At 30.7% G+C, this 19,483-nt stretch overlaps 1 protein-coding gene across 3 annotated transcripts in view; it reads right to left on the reverse strand.

Annotated features, from left to right (window-relative positions):
• Positions 1–19,483, reverse strand: part of LOC148282536 (uncharacterized) — a 359,774-nt gene that overhangs the window by 303,730 nt on the left and 36,561 nt on the right. Inside the window, exons 1-2 of one of the 3 annotated variants that reach the window (XM_088224922.1) lie at positions 4,126–4,226; positions 3,336–3,408 (exon numbers count right to left, since the gene is read on the reverse strand). The exons of 1 other annotated variant lie outside the window; for it this stretch is intronic. The gene's annotated coding sequence lies outside the window, so the exon portion shown is untranslated. Of the gene's footprint in view, positions 1–3,335; positions 3,483–4,125; positions 4,227–19,483 lie in introns of those variants that run through there. One more of the 3 variants, XM_088224920.1, reaches the window with a different exon arrangement.

Consider the following 19,483-nt stretch of genomic DNA (forward strand, 5'->3'; position numbering starts at 1 on the left):
GTAGATACATAAAATAATAAAATGACTAATCATCAAAAAGGGTCAACACATCTCGCAAGAACATTTTAACGACCTTTCAAATTTTTCGACTTGTAGACTTTAGCCATCCGGCGTCAAATTACGAAGAGAGTAAAAAGCACATAATTAGCAAATGAAAGCTAATAATATACAAATGGAATTGTGGGCAACAAATAAGGCTTGCGGTGAATAGAAAAACAATAATATAGATATTTCACGAATTAAAGTAATGGTCAAACATTTAAAGAAATATAAGTTAATGTTTGTATATTACCAACTATCTACTTTTTGGCTACCGGATTCGAGACGTACCCGCCTCTTCGTCAGGAGACTAATTACTCTAACATTAAAATCCAACTGTATACCTTCATAGTAGTAGTCGCACAAAAGTATAAAACCAACGTGCTGATAAGATACATCTTACCAGAAGCTAACTCCAACGTTCACTGTTTTAATAAAATCTTAATGTCAGCGTAATTAGTAACCTGTCCAAAGATATGTCAATTTTAAATATACCTTCTATTTCATATCAGAAAATCTAATATGTCACTTTAGCTTAGTTAGAATGTAAGTTTAAATGTACAATTGCAAAGCGCCCTTGGAGTGATTTTTCATAAAAATGGCGCAATATAAATCAGCCTAATATTATTAATGCAAAAATAAAAAGTACTCATCTCTATTTTCTTATATTTTTTTTATTTAGCTTTTTATCCATTATTTTAATTGTACATTGGCGGGCTCATTGCACAGTGGCAATTTATCTTAATCATCAAAAATAAAGATAAAAAAAGCTGATGATATATGAAAATATAAATAAATGTATTTGTATATAAATTATCATAAATCAATACTATTACTCAATGGGGAAAGGGAAAAAAGAGGAAAGAGGAAAGGAAGAGAGATTAAGGAAGAGAAATAAGATGTTTCTTCAGACGTGATTTAAACAGAGATACTGTAGTAACATCTTTGATGGTGGATGGGAGATGATTTCACAGTCGAGCCGCATGGACACAGTATGAGTTAGAAAAGAAAGACGAATTGTGGGTGGGTATTAAGAGAATGCCTTGAAAATTAAAACGAAGGGGTAAACCATGACTACGCATGACGGGACAATACCATCTTATCTTGATTTCTTTCAGCATTTCAGCTATCGGCGCTACTTTGGACGACCCTCTGACATACACATCGCGAATCCTGCCTATGCGTGTTTTTCTTTTCCCGGATTTTTACCCGAGAGAAGCTAACGAGTCAATAAAATTCGTCCAAGGTTCTATATCACAAACAGAATTGTATTTTTTTCCCGTCTGGACATAGACGAAATACATTTGAATTTGATCTGAGATTTTCATTTATCTATCATCAGAAGACAGTCCAGAGTTTAACGTACATAATACAAAATCATCATTAGTATTATCCCATTCGAAATCGATTTGCGCAGGTACCCTATGCATAATTATTTAACTAATAAGACTCATTATAATAATGAAAATACGTATGTATGTACATTGTTTTATTCAACTTTTATTTATAATTTTTACCAGTGACCGGGTTTCGTCGTGACTGACATCGTCAGACTGGTAGAAGACTCGACAAATTTATATTTATATTTATTTTAAATTGTTTAAATATTGGTGACAACTGACAACCCTAGTTTTTATTCCCCCACTCAAATCACTATAGTATTGATCGTTCAACTATAATATTTTGTATTCGTGAAAACGTTTTTCGGTCTTATTACAAACTTTCTTTACTAAATAATCACAATAAAATTGAATAAATTTACTTTTGTAGTAAAATTCTTATTTGAAGCACTAAATTTTTCTTTATACTTAAAATAACATTTTATAATAAAAATACAAATTAGAATCCTTTGTTGAACATAAAATTTGTTCAAACGTAAAATACAATTCGACAAAAAGACTTGACTTATTACCTCCATATTTATTAGATTTAGTATTTAGTAGACTCTTTTAAATTATATAAAAATTGGAAAATATTAATTTTTAAATAATGTCTTAATAAGGGAGCTTCTGCAACTGATTAAAACTAATCTGTAATTAAATAAATAATTTATTTTTTATTAAAAACGACGTGTTTTTTTATTTTTTTGTGTTTAAAAATATCATATTTTTACATATTAACTTTAATTCATTTTGTCTAATAATTACATACAAAATTGTCACGAGTTTTTCTGGGTTACTATGCCGTGTGTCGTTCGTTTTTTTCCAAGGTTTTGGATCACATTATAGCGTCCATCTTCAGGGTTGTATATATTACATTATGTACTTAGGATTTGTACCATGTCGCAGTCGTTGCTGTGTGCGAACAACACACGGTATAATAACCCAGAAAGGCTTATTGAGCATCTGAACTGCCGTGAAAATCTAAGAAGTTAAAAAAAACTACAGTTTGTTAAAAAAAATATTGATAAACCCTTTTCACAGAGCCCATATCTAGCTTGAATTATAAAAGTTTTTTTTTTTTTTTTAAAGAAATATTTGCGTTTTTATGATTAACCCAAATATTTAATGTTGAGGGTCATTTTCAACGAGTTGTAAAATAACTTACTATTAGAAAATGGGAATCAAGTTGGGTAGAGTAGGATTCGAACCACGGACCCTTGGTCCGTGAGTCAGAGACACTAGCCACAGGACCACAACCCGATTCCCGAAAGTGAAAAGAAAGCTATCGCGTGAGCATATTAAAAGTGCATGAAGTGCCAAATATGGCCAAGTAATACTTTTAGTTTTTAATGTATTTTTTACATAGCCCGATTTATTTTACTTAACACTTTTTTTTTAATAAAAAAAATATTGTTACATTATTTTTCCTATTTTATTCACCAACTCTCTTCACACTTCTCCTCCATTTTTTTTTTAACCAAAAAAAACCCAGGCTGAAAAGGGTTATGAATTACTCATTACTTACGCCCTCATTTTTGCGTCACTATCTCATAATCCTTAACTATAAATAATTGTATATTTTTATTCAATATTTTTTTTTAAAACACCAATTTGACTTTGAGAATTACAGACAATAACAACCCAATTGTAAGAATTATTGTGTATTTTGAACGAAAGTAATAAAACAATTGATAATAAAAAACAACAGCATTTCAAATTAATTCATTTCCTAAATTTCGTTTATCCGTTTTATCAACACAATAAAAAATGTGTGTTCAAGTGAATTTGTACACTATAATAAAAAAATAACACAAATAAAATCGACCTCATTCTTTTATCAACGCTGTAAAAAATACATTGTAAGTATTTATGAATGAAATGTTCTGTAAATAAACGAAAATAAGAGTGTCAAACCTTCTTTGTGAATCCAAAATAAAGCACACAGAAACAAAAAGTAATTGAATTCACTCACTACTACAGCACTACTCTTTTTTATTTAGTATTGGAAAAAAATATCGATACACAAATTATTGAAAAGTAGCGATAGACGTCAGCACATCTCTATTAAAATAAACTCGGTAAATTATTTAAAAATGGAAAATTCTTTACGCGAAAATACACAAATGAGATAGGAATGTGAAGATCACTATCGATATTTTTGAAGACACCACATACTGTATTTAATATGACCCAGAAAAAACTTCACATTGATTTAATTTTACGTATTATGCTATCAACTTTTGATTAGGCCGCTTTATTTGCGTAAAAACGAAGAAATATAAACGTATGTACATTCATTGACGTACATGTTTTTTCTACATGTTTTTTGTTTTTGTAACAGTTGTTTCGCCATATATAGCCATTTAAATGAACCGAACAGCTGTTTCAGAAACGAAAATCAAGCAGAATTGAAACACTTGTTTTTTAATACGAATTCTTACAAAACATCGATAAATCACATTAATCACTTGTGAAAATATTCGCATTGCATAAAACGGTCTTAATTCAAATGAACCGCTGATTCTGAATTTGACAGCTGACGTCCGCGTCCACGGATAAATTTCAAACTTTTGTTTTGTAATGATCCATCTACACTTTCGTTTATGCAGGTAGGACTTTTTTGTATCAAAAAAGCCACTGTGCGCGCGCCACGGATTTGTTTTTAATTGGGTTTACATTAATTACAGTATTTGGCTTTATTTACTGGTGAATATTTTTATCGCGGGATAGAAGCCGTAACAATTTGACGTGCCAGGGAAATGACTCGACGCGTATACTCGGCACGACTGTCGACAGACAACTACTAGTACTAGGTACCTAGTAGATATACACATTATGTTTTCGCAGGATATGATATTGCTGAGTAAGATTGTTTAGTGCTTATAAGCCAGACTGCAATGGAGGGGTAATACGCTTTCGGAACGGCTGCAAGTATAAAATGGTATTATTAAGATAAATTATGTTTGTTTATTTAGTTTTATACTTGCAATATTTTCATTTTATTTTTAATTTGTATTTTCTTCAACTTTAAGATATAATAAATAAAATAATTTTTTCAAGTCCTTTGAAACATTATATATACAAGCAGTCATACTTGCTACCTAGACGGGTTTATGCTCACTCGGTTGTATATAGAAAGTTAGTTGGTACTACTGACTTTGCAACCATAACCGATGAACCAGCGATCCAGTCTGTTTGTATAATATACCCATATAAAGGTATATTTATTTTTGTTTTTGCTGAATTTGTGTACCTAATAATGTGTGCATATGTTAGATTTACAAACCTAAAATCCATCTCTTTTTTACTACTGTTCTTCCAAACAATTAAATATGTTTTCATTTTATTATATAACTTTGTATTTAACTTTAATTTTGTACAAATTGGCTGCGGCCGTTAATTATAATAAAAATAAAAAAAACACATTGTGGCTACATAATTTTCTATTATATTCCCATTGAGTTTCTGAGAAAACTCATTTAGGGACAATCATAGATATAAGGATATTATAAGCAAACTTAGAAATCTCCATTGAAGGAATTACTGAGATATCTGTAAAAAACTTTGAAAAAATAATTGCGAGATTTCTAATCATGATTCACCAACTCAATGGAGAATGCTAGGTTTGCGGTGTCAAGAAGTATAATTGAAACCTGTTTTTGCAAGATTTAGAGTCGGGTTTGAATTACGCTATTATTAAGCTAGGTAGGTTTTTATGAATAGTTTATTTAAAATGTACGAAAACTATATTTTAATAAAAACGAACAACCTTGAACAACGTCACTAATTCATATAAATTAACCAATGATAGAAAATTTCCGGTTCGTCAACGGACCAGTCACCCAGAAAAAAACCTAAGACGCGGATTAATTTCAGAAATACAAAACTTTAAAAACTCATAGCGCTAAAAATACGACAGGTATTTTTTTTTAAAACTTGGCTCGTAGTCTATTAACAAATAAAATTATTTTTTTTAAAATTTACTTGATCTTTGATTTTATTAACTTTTTTGAAGCCATGTGTTGCAAGGATTTAGTGCCAAACATCCTTGTTTTTAAAATCAAAGAATACATTTTATACAAAAAATCTAATTCAATTCAAATTTTTATTAGAACAATATCACATACAGCATTCCAAAATGAGACAAGGACAATCGGGACTAGTAAATCAGGAACTGAAATTATACAATATACTACCAGATAAAACTAAACAAAAGACTCAGACAAACTTTTCAAAAGGTGTAAAAAATATTATTAACAACAGAGTTCAAATAAAAAATTATACATTATATTTGAAAAGTGAGCCATAAGAGTTAATAAATAAATTCCAATTATTTTTTTATTTTTTTTATAATTATAAAATAGAGTTCTACAAAATAAACACCAAGCTAATTATTATTTAATAAAACCATCTCGCCGTTTCCTTTTGGGGAGGCATAGATGATAGAACTCCATATTACTCTGTTTTTGCATACATATCTCGCTAATGAAAATAAAAGAGAAATAAAAAATAATAATTACATCTAAATATTATTTATAAAAATAATAAATACTCATATTAAAATAATATTAATAGTGTTCAAATGGGCAAAAAAGTATTTTAACGTTTTTAAATGAACAAGCTTTAGTATCTGTATGAAGAAAACAGTTTTGAGTGTGAAATGCAACCAGAATTATGTAGCTCAATCACAAATAACTATCAACGTGCTTAAAAACATGCTAAGCATTTGAGCGATCACAATGAACAATAATGCAAATGCTTAAGTTATTGCAGTCATAAGTCAACGCGTGTGAAATCTCTAAGTCAACGCTAGCGTCAGCTTTTTTTTAGTTCTCCTAGTAAATAAATATAGTTTACTAGCAAAAAATCGGCGGATACTTAAAAAAATATACCTATTGCATTTGCAAAATGGTAAGGAGTATCTAATGTAAATAAGTAAAAAATAAATTACAATTACTATGGCGACTACTTTTCTTGACATTTGGGTTGCCAACTGCCGGCAAAATGCAATAAATAGCATGATAAATAAATAAAAATAGCAGTTTTGGAATATTTTTTATATTTACACCGGTGAAATTCAAATATGTGATTGCGCAGCAGGATTATATGTCGCGAAACATAAATATTTTGAATATTAATATGAGGTGTTCACGGAAGTTCCATTGTGATTGCGAATACGATGAACAACCACGGTGAAATATTGTTATCACGTCGCTTACTAGCACGTCGATAGTTATTGGTGATTGAGCTACTGAAGGCATCATAAATTTGTTAGACTTGTAATCAAATAGGAATGTAATTTATTGGAATTTAAAAAAAACATTTACACTCGTAAATTTTAGCATATTAATAGTCGATTTAAAATTTATTCACGGTTTGATCAGATAGACTTCGTATTGAATCGTTAAACACTCAAATAAGATAGTCAAATCCAGTTTATAAATTACCAACCTGTTGCGCAAAATATACAAACATATTAAAAACAGATTGGATATTATAATATTTTAGCAGCTCATTTTGAAAATAAATCAATATCAAGTTGGTATTTATAATCATTATATTAAAAGGTTTTGTGTATATCTTAATGTTTGTACACATGAAAGATTTCACTCCTTAGGGGGTAAAATCCAACAAAATAAAAACGGAAAAATGAATAACAATGTTTTCAAATAACTCCCATTGGAGGAAATTCAGCCTGTCTACAAGCATTTGCACTTGCTCAAAATATTGAAAATTAAAATATCTGGTATAAGAAGTACAAAAATAGAAAAATTGTTTTCATGCGTTGCCTAGTAAAGGTTTCAGCTCTTTTACTTGACAAAACTCAACAGATTAATGAGTTAGAGAATAGTGGATGTTTAAGCATAGTCAAAGTGGTGAATGTTACACAGAGTTTAAAGTAGCTACTAACACCAGCCAATGACAGGTCGTAAGCCCTGTAAATGCTCAGACTTCCATATTCCCTTCTCAATAATGTTTACTCTCCCTGTTGTCACATATTTAGAAAAAAATGTTTGTCAAATTCACTTTGTATGTTTGTTGCAATAAATTTCAAAAATTATTTTATGATAAAGCTGTGGGGAATGTGGATGTTTAGGCATTTAGAGAGCTTATGATCTATCATCGGCTGGGTTAAGTTCTCACTTTACGCATTGCGCAACCGTCAACATTCTGCCCATAAGCAACTTTTATAAGTGAAATTGTATTAAATAGAAATTTACATAAATAATTATAAATCTAGAAAAAGTAACAAGATAAGGCTAACACTAAAAAAAAAACAAAATACTGTAGAGGTGATGTACCGAATATGGCATACGTCCCTAATATGAGATGACTGTGTTTCTAAAAAACTAGCAAGGACGCCCTCTAGAACCCAGCGTACCTACTTCCCTACCGACCGGCCAAAACGTTAGTTAGACAGTGATTCCGTTTATGTGCCTTTCCGATTTGGTATTTACGTTAATTTTCTTTTTAATTTTTAATACTTTTTCTCCATAAAGTTATTTTTTACTCATCGACCAAAATCATAGTCTAAATTTTATATTTTCATGGTGTTTTGAAGTTAAATTCAAGTAGATTTTTTTTCTGTGAATATATTTGTTTATACTGAGCTTGTTCCTAATATGGGATATCTGGACTATCCTTATAATTATGGAATACTGTCTGAACTTAGGGACATTATTTCTTATTTGAAATTTTAGTAGACTTTAATTCATTTATGTTATTATTCGGGTTGTTTCCGGCTTTCAAACATTTATACAGGGTGTTCTTTAAACCCTGTCACATCCGAAACCACGATGATCAGTATGAGCAAAAAGACTGTCTAGTTGTAGCAAAGCCCTGAAGAAACTCAGTCGGGTAGAGCCAAGGATAATACCCTCAGAAACTTCTTTTGGATTTTCTCTATCATAAGAGAGTACTTCAGTTCATGTGGCCCCCAAATCATCGAGCCTCTCTCGAGTCTACTTCGCACCAAGTAGTTGTAAAGAGATCTCAGTACGCGGGTATTTTCGAAAACCCTGGCAGTACGCAGAACGAATCCTAACATCTTCAATTTACCTTTATATACTTATGGGTAGTGTAATTATTACTTGATTTTTAAATGTTATATCAACTAAATAAACGCTTTAAATAAAAAAGTAAAAAGTTTTTACGTATGGCATTTTTTCGATTTTGTATGGGTGTATGCATGGTTAGAATACTACATACACATGCATGCTGGTTTACTATATAAAATGAAATTGTGTAAAAAAACTAACAATATATGTGAAATGGGGTAAGTTCATACGTGAAAATGAAAGTCCCTATTAACAGGCCAAACTTTAATCAACCGATGCCAGATAACAAGCTTTGTAATCGCCTAAACATGCATATTCTTAAAAACTAGATCTCTGTTGAAAAAACATATAATATTGAAATCTATCCATCAGGAAGAAATGAAATTATTTAGAAATTACGTTGAATTTAGTGAACACTCAATCGGAACAAATATTAAAAAATCCGTGTGTCTTACCACAATAAAAAACCACAAAAATAACCACACTTTAATTTATTTTTAATCCTGTTTTATTTATTATATTACAAAAACTGGGATAAGGAAATGAATTGTCGACCTATCAGAAAAGTTGACAGAAAAAATATCTATGAAGTGCTGTATTACATACTGATACTGGATTGATAAGAATAATTTAATAGAAAAGGGCAGTAAGGATAATACTTTAAACAAATATTTACTATCTGAATTTGTTGTAACAGACAGGGAAAACACTTTTGAGAAGAGAATATGGAAGTCTAGGCCTGTCATTGCATTGTTTAAGTGGCCACTTTACACACTGTGTAACATTCACCATTCTGACCATGTTTAAACATCCACACATCCATCTATTGACTTTTGTGAAGTAAAAGAGCTAAAACTTTTATCATGTGTGTAAGATTCATCCGGCCGAACCAAACACCAACTAGACAACGCCTGAAAACAATTTTCCAATTTGTATACTCCTTCTTTTACCAGGTTGTGAATGTCTAGACTTCCATATTCTCTTCTCAAAAATGTTTTCCCTCTCTGTTGCAACAAATTTAGATCTAAATAACTCACTGAGGAGAAAATCTAGCCATTCGGCAAACATTTGGACATACTCAAAACATTGTCAAATATTTATTTACTGCCGTGCAGAGCGTAAACCGCCGCAACTCGCATTGTGTCGTATTTGAGTTATTTATTGATTCGTAATCAGCATGTCATTAGTTTTAAGTGTGTTCAACCCTTTTTTTGCTACGACAACTAGAAGGTCGTAAATTAAATACCTACCCTTGCAGTAACATCAAATTTTTAGCTCACAAATGATTAAAATGTTCAACAATGTTTGAGTATGTCCAAATGCTTGCAGACTGGCTGGATTCCCTCCCTATTCATATTTAAATTTATTTCAACAGAGAAGGAAAACATTTTTAAGAAAGGAATATGCAAGTCTAGGCATTTTTAAAAATTTGTTTTACATTAACGTTTCCCATTACGTAAAAGAAATAAACAATTCTTGTGTACATAATGGGGAGTGACGTCTTACAATAGTTTATTTTATTTTAATTAATAATATTTTTAGGATAACATAAAAAAATTACAAAAAAGATATAAACGATGTTTTCAATCCGAGTGACATAAAGAAGAATTATAGATGTAATGTTTCACTTCTTTTACAGGGCTTATGACCTCAGTGTGTAAAGTGGTCACTTAAACCAGCCAATGACAGGTCATAAGCCTAGACTTCTATATTCATTTCTCAAAAACGTTTTCCCTCTCTGTTGAAATAAATTTAAAGATTAAAATGTTAGCTAAAATGCGGTTTTAAAAAAATATTTTTAGCCTGATTATGTTGGATTAGAAATAAGTAAAGCGTACTCGATGGCTTGAGAGTAAAAACGGATAAATAGATTTCAGATGAGAATTTTGAGGGAGGCAAAAATTGACGAAGACCAAAAAAGACATGGCATGATCAAAGTCAACAAAAAGCTGTGATTCGTTCCATGTGAAGTTTAGTACCTACAGGGCGATCCTTCTTGTATTTCACAGGTGGAAAACACTAGTGTACATAGTTTTAAACAATAAAAAAAGTAATCTATTGGTATTTTTCAAAAATTTTATTTTTTATTTTTATTCCTATATTTATATTTTTTTATTAATCAACATATTTTCACAAATGGTCCATGTTTTTTATTCTAATATAAATCTACTTTTAAACATCTAGTTAATGTTATAACTGTAACCTCCAAAAAAAGAGAGCAGCTCTTGTGCTTGGAGAGTGACTTCCACTGTTATAGTTATTTATTCATTGGAAATTATATAATTTTTAATAAACGAGTACATGAAAAAAAAAAAACTAACAGTATATTAAAAGGAAAACAGAAAATCAAAATACATTAATAATGATTAAAATAAAATGCAGTTTTTACACGGGTTCAAAAAATTTCTTGAAATTTATTTTGTACATATTTATTGATCTATGAGTTTTAATAGTTTTTAGTTCATTAGGGAGATTTTTGTTATTTTTGATACCTTTGATGATGAAGCTATTTTGACCATGACTTGTGTGGAATATAGAGATTTTAATATTATTTTGGTATCTGAGTGACTTATTCATCTCAAATTCTTTTATTTTTTCTTCTTAAATCATGATTTACAACCCCTGCTTGCACTTGTATATAACATAGACATTTTTTAGTCTCCCACCAGCCTGACGATGTCGGTCACGACAAAACCCGGTCACTGGTAAAAAGTATAAATAAGTTATAACTTAAGTCTACTAGCCTGTATGTACGATATATTAATGTATTTTTCAACTAATATGTAAAAAAAACACAAAGTGCTATTTATTTTAATAAAATTAAATTAAAATCTTTTAAAGAATTCCTATTTTAGGATTTCCACCTGAAAGAGATCATCGAGTAGAAATAAATTTACAATAACAAATCTCCTTTCCTTTTCAAATTGATATGTTTCTTGAGACTAATAAATAAACCCGTATATATACAACTAAGATCGCTTCTCAGAAATGTTCTCTTTTGGCTCTATCAATCTCTTCACACTGCTCTTGATACATTTCCTTTCCTTCCATCTGTGGTAAAATTAATAAATAAACAATACTTTGTAAAACGCCGTCTGAACAGAAAATCAATCGATAAGCAAATAATATAGTATTTGAAGTATGGAAGTCTGTCCGCTGTCTAATATTCACTTTGTTGCAGTAGCGAGCGGGGGGTTTTTAGATTGGTAAGCTGCACAAAACATATAATATGTCCAATATGAGCGGTAACAGTAATTGCCAATGAAAATATGTCAATCGAAGCTTAACTGGCAGTGCGCAATGGAGTTTTAGTCCCAACACTTATGTACGGAAGTAAAATATGGAACTGGCAGAGGAAGGATGAAAGCCGAGTGAACGTGGTTGAAATGCAATTTCTTGGACGAATGTGTAGGAAATCAATGTTTGACAGGGTTACAAATGATGAAATCAAGCGAGAGTATAAATCTGAGTCAAGTATAACTGATAAGTTTAAAAAAGGGTCTCTGAGATGGTTTGGTCTTGTAGAACGAATGGACGATGCAAGAATGGTAAAACAAGTATGTTTGGCGAAAACGAACGGTAACGTGAGACGAGTACGACCAAGAAAGGCGTAATGTTCAGATAAACTAAAATCTTAAGTCTGGTCATGTCAAAAGCAGACAGAACTGAAGGGCATGTATGACAAGATGTATGAATGCGGAAGAAGCTAGGAATATATGCCACTATAGACGTGTGTGGCGGTCTATTCTTTCTGCCCACCCCTACAGAGAAATGGCGTACTGGTAATAGTTGTAGTAATAGTAGTAAGGCAAGGCTTATTACGGGAGTAAAAATACACTCTCGCATCTCACAACATCTTCGAGATTTGCACTGCTTAAAAGCCCAGAGATAATAAAATACAAGCTGTGCCGAACAGTATTCAAATCTCTTCATAAAATGGCTCCAAAATACTTATCGAATCTTTGTTTTAGGGAAAATGCATGTCAAAGTAAATCTACTCTTAGGTCAGCATTTGATTTAGGAAGAGGAAAAATTATCTAAATCCAGCGCTCCCCAAACACTAGATTCGGAAATCGTGCTTTTGTCGTTGCCGGCCCCTCTGCCTGGAACCAATTGCCTTCAAACTTACGAATCATCGACTGTCATTTCAGATCCCAATAAAAATCTCATTTCTTTAGATTATCATACCCTCAATTTTAAATCAAAAAAATAATATGTCAGTTTGGCTTAGTTAGAATGTATGTTTAAGTATACAATTGTAAAGCGCCTTTGAGATGATTTTTCCCAAAAAGGGCGCTATATAAATCAGCCAATTATTCATATAATTATAGAGGCAGCATGGACACAATTTAAAGAATAGATACATTATTTATTTTTAACATTTTTACTATTATTTATTTTTATTATTATTTTATTCATTAATTTATTTAAAGTAAAAAACTGATACCTGTAAAAAGCACGTCGGTGAGATTCTAAGGAATTATTCACCGTCGTGAACAACATTCTCTTGCTGCGCCTGGTGGTGCATAGGAAACTAAATTGGTTCACCAATCGCAGCATACCTTGATCATTTTTATTTCAGGAAGGTAAGATGATAAGTTTTCCGCTTCAGATGCCAGTTCAGGAACTGTGAAATATTATAGTGTAAACAATATCGGGAATTAAACCCGAGACTTCTCGTATGGTAGACAGAAGTACTGACCATTACACCGCAAAACGGATGGATTTTTTTTTTTTTAATAAGTTAAAAAGTTAAAAAATTTTTTTTGTTTACAAAAAAAACCTTTACGTCGAATTTTTTGACGAATAGCACCCGTAGTTTGAAAGGATATTCTTCCGAAACTAAAGTCGTGATAATAAGTTATTCTATGACTCCCATTTATTGAAGAATTATTCTTCCGAAACTATAGTATTCTGTCCCATAGAAAAAGAGATTTAACGAGAGAAAAAAAATCGTCATCACACACACTGACCTGACGCAACAGGGAATATACAAGTGTCATTTTTAAAAGTGGATCTATGATAAAAAATGGCGTCTAAGAGTGGCCTGATGAGATGACAGCTCATCTCAAAGATTTTTTCTTCAAAACTGTCAGCAGCTGGCTGGATTAAGATTTCCTGTGGTTCTAAAACGTTGAATTACGATTTTTTTAGTGGATTTTACGCCAACAGCGCTTGAGGTCCTGTTGCCAATATTCACAACAGATAAATCATATTTTTGAGAGATAAATAAAATAACTTTGTTTTATAAACCACTTTTTATTGACAAGTTTCAGCAATTACACGTTACCGTCTTCAGGGTTATTACTAAAGATACATTACACATGTTTTAATATTTATTATTATATTATAATTTTTTAATTTTATATTTTTTTATATTATATTATGTATGTTTAGTTTTTAAATTACCCTGAAGAGGGTAATGTGCAACGTGTAGTTGCCAAATCTGGTCGGTTGGGTCAATTAAAAGTGGTTCATAAAACAAAGTTATAGGCAGAATGTAAAGTGGCCACTTAAACCTGCCAATGACAGGTCATAAGCCCTGTAAATGCCTAGACTTCCATATTCCCTTCTCAAAAGTGTTTTTCCTCTCTGTTGCAACAAATTTAGATTTGAATCACTTCCTAGGGAGGAAATCTAGCATGTCTGCAAACATTTGGACATACTCAAAACATTTTTCAAAGTTATTTTATTTATCTCTCAAAAAGATAACAATGATCTACAAAGTTAGTGCTACAAATACCGAAAATACCAAAAGTACAGATTATTCACTATATTCATTAATCTCTTGCAATGTAAATAATATTTGTTCAAATGTATTTTTGAAAACAAATCGTCACGCCGTTTCCTCGTGGGGGTAGGCAGAGAGAATAGAACACTCTTTTTGAGTACAGACCTCGCTTCCTCTACATTAAATTTGTACATCTAATACACGCACGCCGATTATTATGACTTCTGACATATCCATCTTAAGTATTTGTCGAATTTGGTTATACCGTGTGTTTCTCGGCCTTCCTCATTTTCTGCATCCATCAACATTCGCATCGTAAATCATTTATGACGTTCTTTCGTTGTCACCACCAAACCAACGCAGCACTCGTTTCTAGATTTTGTCAAAAAAAATATATTCAATCTCAAACACATATTTTTTTATGCAAGTATAATACGAAGAAACTGAAAAGTAACGCAAGATGACGTAAATTTTATTTATTTATTTTCTTAATTTTCGTAACACTTTTTTTTATATGAACACCTCATCCGTGTAGTGTAGAGGCATTCATTTACATGATTTTTTTAAGCCTCATGTTACAATAATGTATATAACATAAAGCAAAAAAAACATGTTACTCTATAAAATAAAATCGGACTGTAATCCGTGTACTGCGTAGAAATCTTGTAGACTAACGCTAAAATTTCGAGATTCTAACTCTGCTCTACCGAAACTTGATTTCTGTTTTCTAGCACAGTTATTCAATCGTTTTAAACGATCAGATGCTGCAGGTCAGATTTCACTGCCACTGTTATCAATATATGTGATGAGTTTACGGTGTAGAAATTAAATAGAAAAATCAAGCGGCCAAAACCCTGTTCAAATATAATTTCTGAACAATGCGAAACTAAAAAAAGATCGCCGTAAATCAGTTTTGTTTATAAAGTTTATATTCGAAGCACTAACTTTGTGTTTATTTATTATAATAAAATAAATAAAACAACTTTGTTTTCAACCACTAATTTTTATTTTCCACCGACCGGTTTCAAAGCAAACAAGTTTCTTCGTCAAGGTTTACATAACTTATGAATTGATTTATTTATTTATTTTTATCATGTTCATTAAATACTACACGTGGACCCAATAAATCAAGTCGTTTTTTCCTTACACGGGTGGTAATTTGATATCATTATTTTCGAAGTTAGACAGGAGAGGACTAAAAGAAATATTGTATATTTGGTTATTTATTATTGTTTTCTCATTATGAACCACTTTTTTTAATTTCTAAGATTTCTAAGCTGTCTAATTTTAATATTTTATTTTCAACATGAAGTACTTTTAATCCAGTGTTTTTATTGAAGTTATGATTTTTTTCTATCAGATGATTTGCGATTTCAGAAAAATTATTATTATTTAAGCATCTTACGTGTTCTTTTACTCTAATATTAAAGTTTCTTTTAGTTTTTCCAATGTAGATTGAATCGCAATCATAACAATTTAATTGGTATATCCCAGATTTATTATATTTATGGACTTTTCGTTTTCATAAGTGAGGTTCTGTTTATTATTGACATCACCACACTTTTTTAGGCGTTATTTGTATTATATAATACGACTTAAATGCCTACAAGCAAAAAAGATTACGTAATCAAAATTATTAAACACGTTTTGTTACAAACACCAAATATTTGAGAGTCGCTAGTTCAGGTTGATCTTCTCTGAAGCAAGTCTAAAACCATCCCAGTTTTAGTAAAGTTGGGACTCTTCGGATGAGTGATCAAAGATAGAATTACTAGAACCGCTTCTTACTTTGACCGTGAACACGCTTTTAAAAGCAAAATTAATTTTAGAATTCATACATCCAGAAATTCAATTTTGTCACCATTTTACGGACAATTTTAAAATGTTACTCTGCACCTAATTAAAGCGTCAAAAAAATACATTACATTTTAATTATTAAATAGTATTTATTTACGTTCTTATATTTTAAGAATTATATATTTTTTGGGTTATATAATTTTCTGTGTTCTAGCAGAAGAAAACAATTATGTAAAAATTAAACGAAATATTTGTATGTTTAATGCAGTGCCCTATGCAACGCTGGGTCCATAACGAGGAATTATGATGATTTAATCCATTTTAATTCTTAAGCACATTCAATTAAGATTAGACGAAAATGGCCCCAAATTTGAATTATTTGAATTAATTTAGTATACCCACACAGGCCATGCCTTTGGGTGGGTAAACAAAATTATTTTTTTGGTTTTATAAATAATGTGATATATTTTATAAATGTAAACGAAAAAATTTAAAATAAACGTGGTAACGTTTTTTTTACTTTATTAAAAAAAACCTAAATAGTGATGCCCCGATCAGAGAAAAAGCTCAAAATTAGGAAAGTATTTTATTGTTTATTTGTTTATTTATTTACTGCACTTTATTATGTATTCGAATCGCATATCCATATAATAACTTGAGGGTGAGTAAAGTAAGAAAAGTGAAACATCAGATTTGTTGAATGAGGAACTTTAGCCCTACGGGAAATCGGAAAAAAAAAATGTTTTGTTAAGCGCGGTAAAAATTAGAGCATTAAATTATACGGTAAGTTTCTTGAACATGAACGAAAAAAATATCAAAGCATATTTTTGAAGAACTTCTTTCAACGACGTCACTAGTTCACATGAATCAACCAATGATAAGAGAGCTGCGGAACATTTCCGCTTTATTTACCGCTAACGGACCAATTGGCAGAACTGACTCTTAATTGGAAATCTTAAAAGATGCATTGAAACTGGTATGTATTAAAATATGTATTTTACCAGTCTCGTGGTAGTATTGTGGACTCACGAGCCAAAAGTCCGAGGTTCAAATCCCACTATACCACAACTAGATTTCCATTTTTCCAGCACAAGTTATTTACGACTTGTAGGAAATGGTCTGAAAACTTCAATATCTGCGTAAATAATAGGAAGTATTTTTCTTAAAAAATATATTTTTTTTTTACAATAAGTCCATATTCATTCCCGTACCGGAACATTCTCAGTATAAGAACAAGTGACGTCGGACAGAATTTTTTTATTACCCCTCACGTGGTCAATCATAGAGAAAAATACTTATCTGGCCACTTTATTTAACGACTCTCGACAATTTATTCAAACCCCATTCTTTAGGAGTTTATGCGGCAACCCAGATTCTTAATAAAAATTAATGCTTCGCGCATGGAAATTACTGAATAACACGCAATTAGATCCATCTGTCACTTTATTAACAACATTAGTTGAACAGAGTGTAAAGTAAGGCCTAACTAGGTCAGTTTTTATGACCGGTAGTGTATTGTAAATAGTGTAAATCGTACATTTTCCAAAGGACCAATATCCGAAAACATTTAGTTTCGACCGCTTTTTAAAAACTTAATAACGTAATTTACTTACTGAAATTATTATCCAGTGCACTCAATTCATTTTGGACATGTTTTTTTCAACCGTTTTCGTTGAGGCTGTAGTCTGATTAAAAGCATGAAAATAATCCCGCCAAATGGCCGATATAAATTTTCAAATGTTGCTTAAAACATGCTGTAGAACCTAAATAAAATAAATCAAAATCAATGTCCCCGAACTGCCTTATGTACAATGGAATAAAGTTATTTGAGGAAATGCAAGAAAGCATAAAAAATGAGAAAAGTGTAAATATATTTAAAATTAAATGTAAAGAGTATATATGTAAAAAATACTAGGCTATATATAGGTATTGTAAATAGTGAATATACATAGTGTACATATTCAACAGTTTGATTATTATAAATGAGGATAGTAAGTGTACAATAGTAATAAATAGTGTTAGAATAAGTATAGCTGTAAATACATATTTATTTATTTTATTTATTCGGATAACTAACAGCTATAATTATCTTATATATATATATATATATATAACAAAACAAATAAGCCAATTACAGGTTTTCACAAGTAGCATCACAGTAAGTTAAAAAAGATTCTCGAACATAAAATGAATTGTAATTAAATGTAAATTCAAAAGACAAGAAAAAATACTACGAATTATTTCAAAAGCAAACGCCGTACGTCATTAAGATTATTTGCAAATAAATCTAGGTTACTACATACATATTCACACACCTACCAAAACCACACTCCACTCACTTACCCACACACAAAAACTCGCACACATGCACCTCTATGTATTAATATCTAACTGAACTGGATTTTTATAATTGTATTTATGTGGAAAACTGAGTTGGATTTATTTTATGATTTTTTATAATGTTGTGTATATTTTTTTGTATTGCTGTTGTTTTTCTGAATAAACAAAAAATAAAATCTAATTATTTCTTTTTTGTATTTATCCTAATCGGAAAAATGGATAAAGCGGGTGTTTTAAGTGGATGACTAAAATATTGAATTTACACTGGAGGTGCATGAAAGTAATTAGCATTATAAGGTTGTAAGGTTATTACGCTGTATTAGTGCGCGTGAGGTCCTGGTTAGTCATGTGTTCAATGCTCTGAGATAAACAAACATGTACCTTACTTCTATGAACGGCTTTTTCAATATATTTTTTTAATTACTCTAAAACGCAGTTTGTTAATTGCTGCTTCAAGGGTTCCTCGCTATTAAAAGTATGATACTGTTTTTAATTTATTATAAAAAAAACATTGTTGTTAAAAGTTAATGGTTTATAAGGACCAATGAAAGATGTCAATTTATCATATTTTTTAATACAAAAAATACTTTTTTTTTAAAATGGTAAAGAAATACTTGCTTTCTTATAATTTACGCAAATATTTAGTTTTGAGGGCCATTTTTATCGAGTTGTTAGTAACTCATTATTAGAAAATGGGAATCAAGTTGGGGTAGAGTGGGATTCGAACCACGGACCTTATGATCCGTGAGTCCGAGACACTAGCCACGGGACCACAACCCGGCTCAATATCATACTAAGTACTGCGAGAAATAGCATTAAAATATTAATAATTAGTAAACTTACCATATATAATGTTATAAAAACTGTAATAAATGGAAATAAGTAATAAGTAATATATTAAATAAATAAATAAAATAAATCATAGTACGACAAAATTTTATTCCATTAAAAAAACTATGTGTTTCCGGGAGAACAATATTTATTCACAATGGATTTTGCACTGTAATATTTTAACTTCCCAGAACTGACACATCAAGCGTAAGACTGATCATCTTTTTTTTTTAAAACAACATTCACTAAGCTGCTATTGGTGCACCGATTTAATGCCCTATGCGCCATTTGGTGTGGATGAGACA

The sequence above is a fragment of the Micrasema longulum genome, unplaced genomic scaffold, assembly GCF_059751315.1.
Source record: "Micrasema longulum isolate JH-2025_06_02 unplaced genomic scaffold, ASM5975131v1 h1tg000319l, whole genome shotgun sequence".
Taxonomy (NCBI): Eukaryota; Metazoa; Arthropoda; class Insecta; order Trichoptera; family Brachycentridae; genus Micrasema; species Micrasema longulum.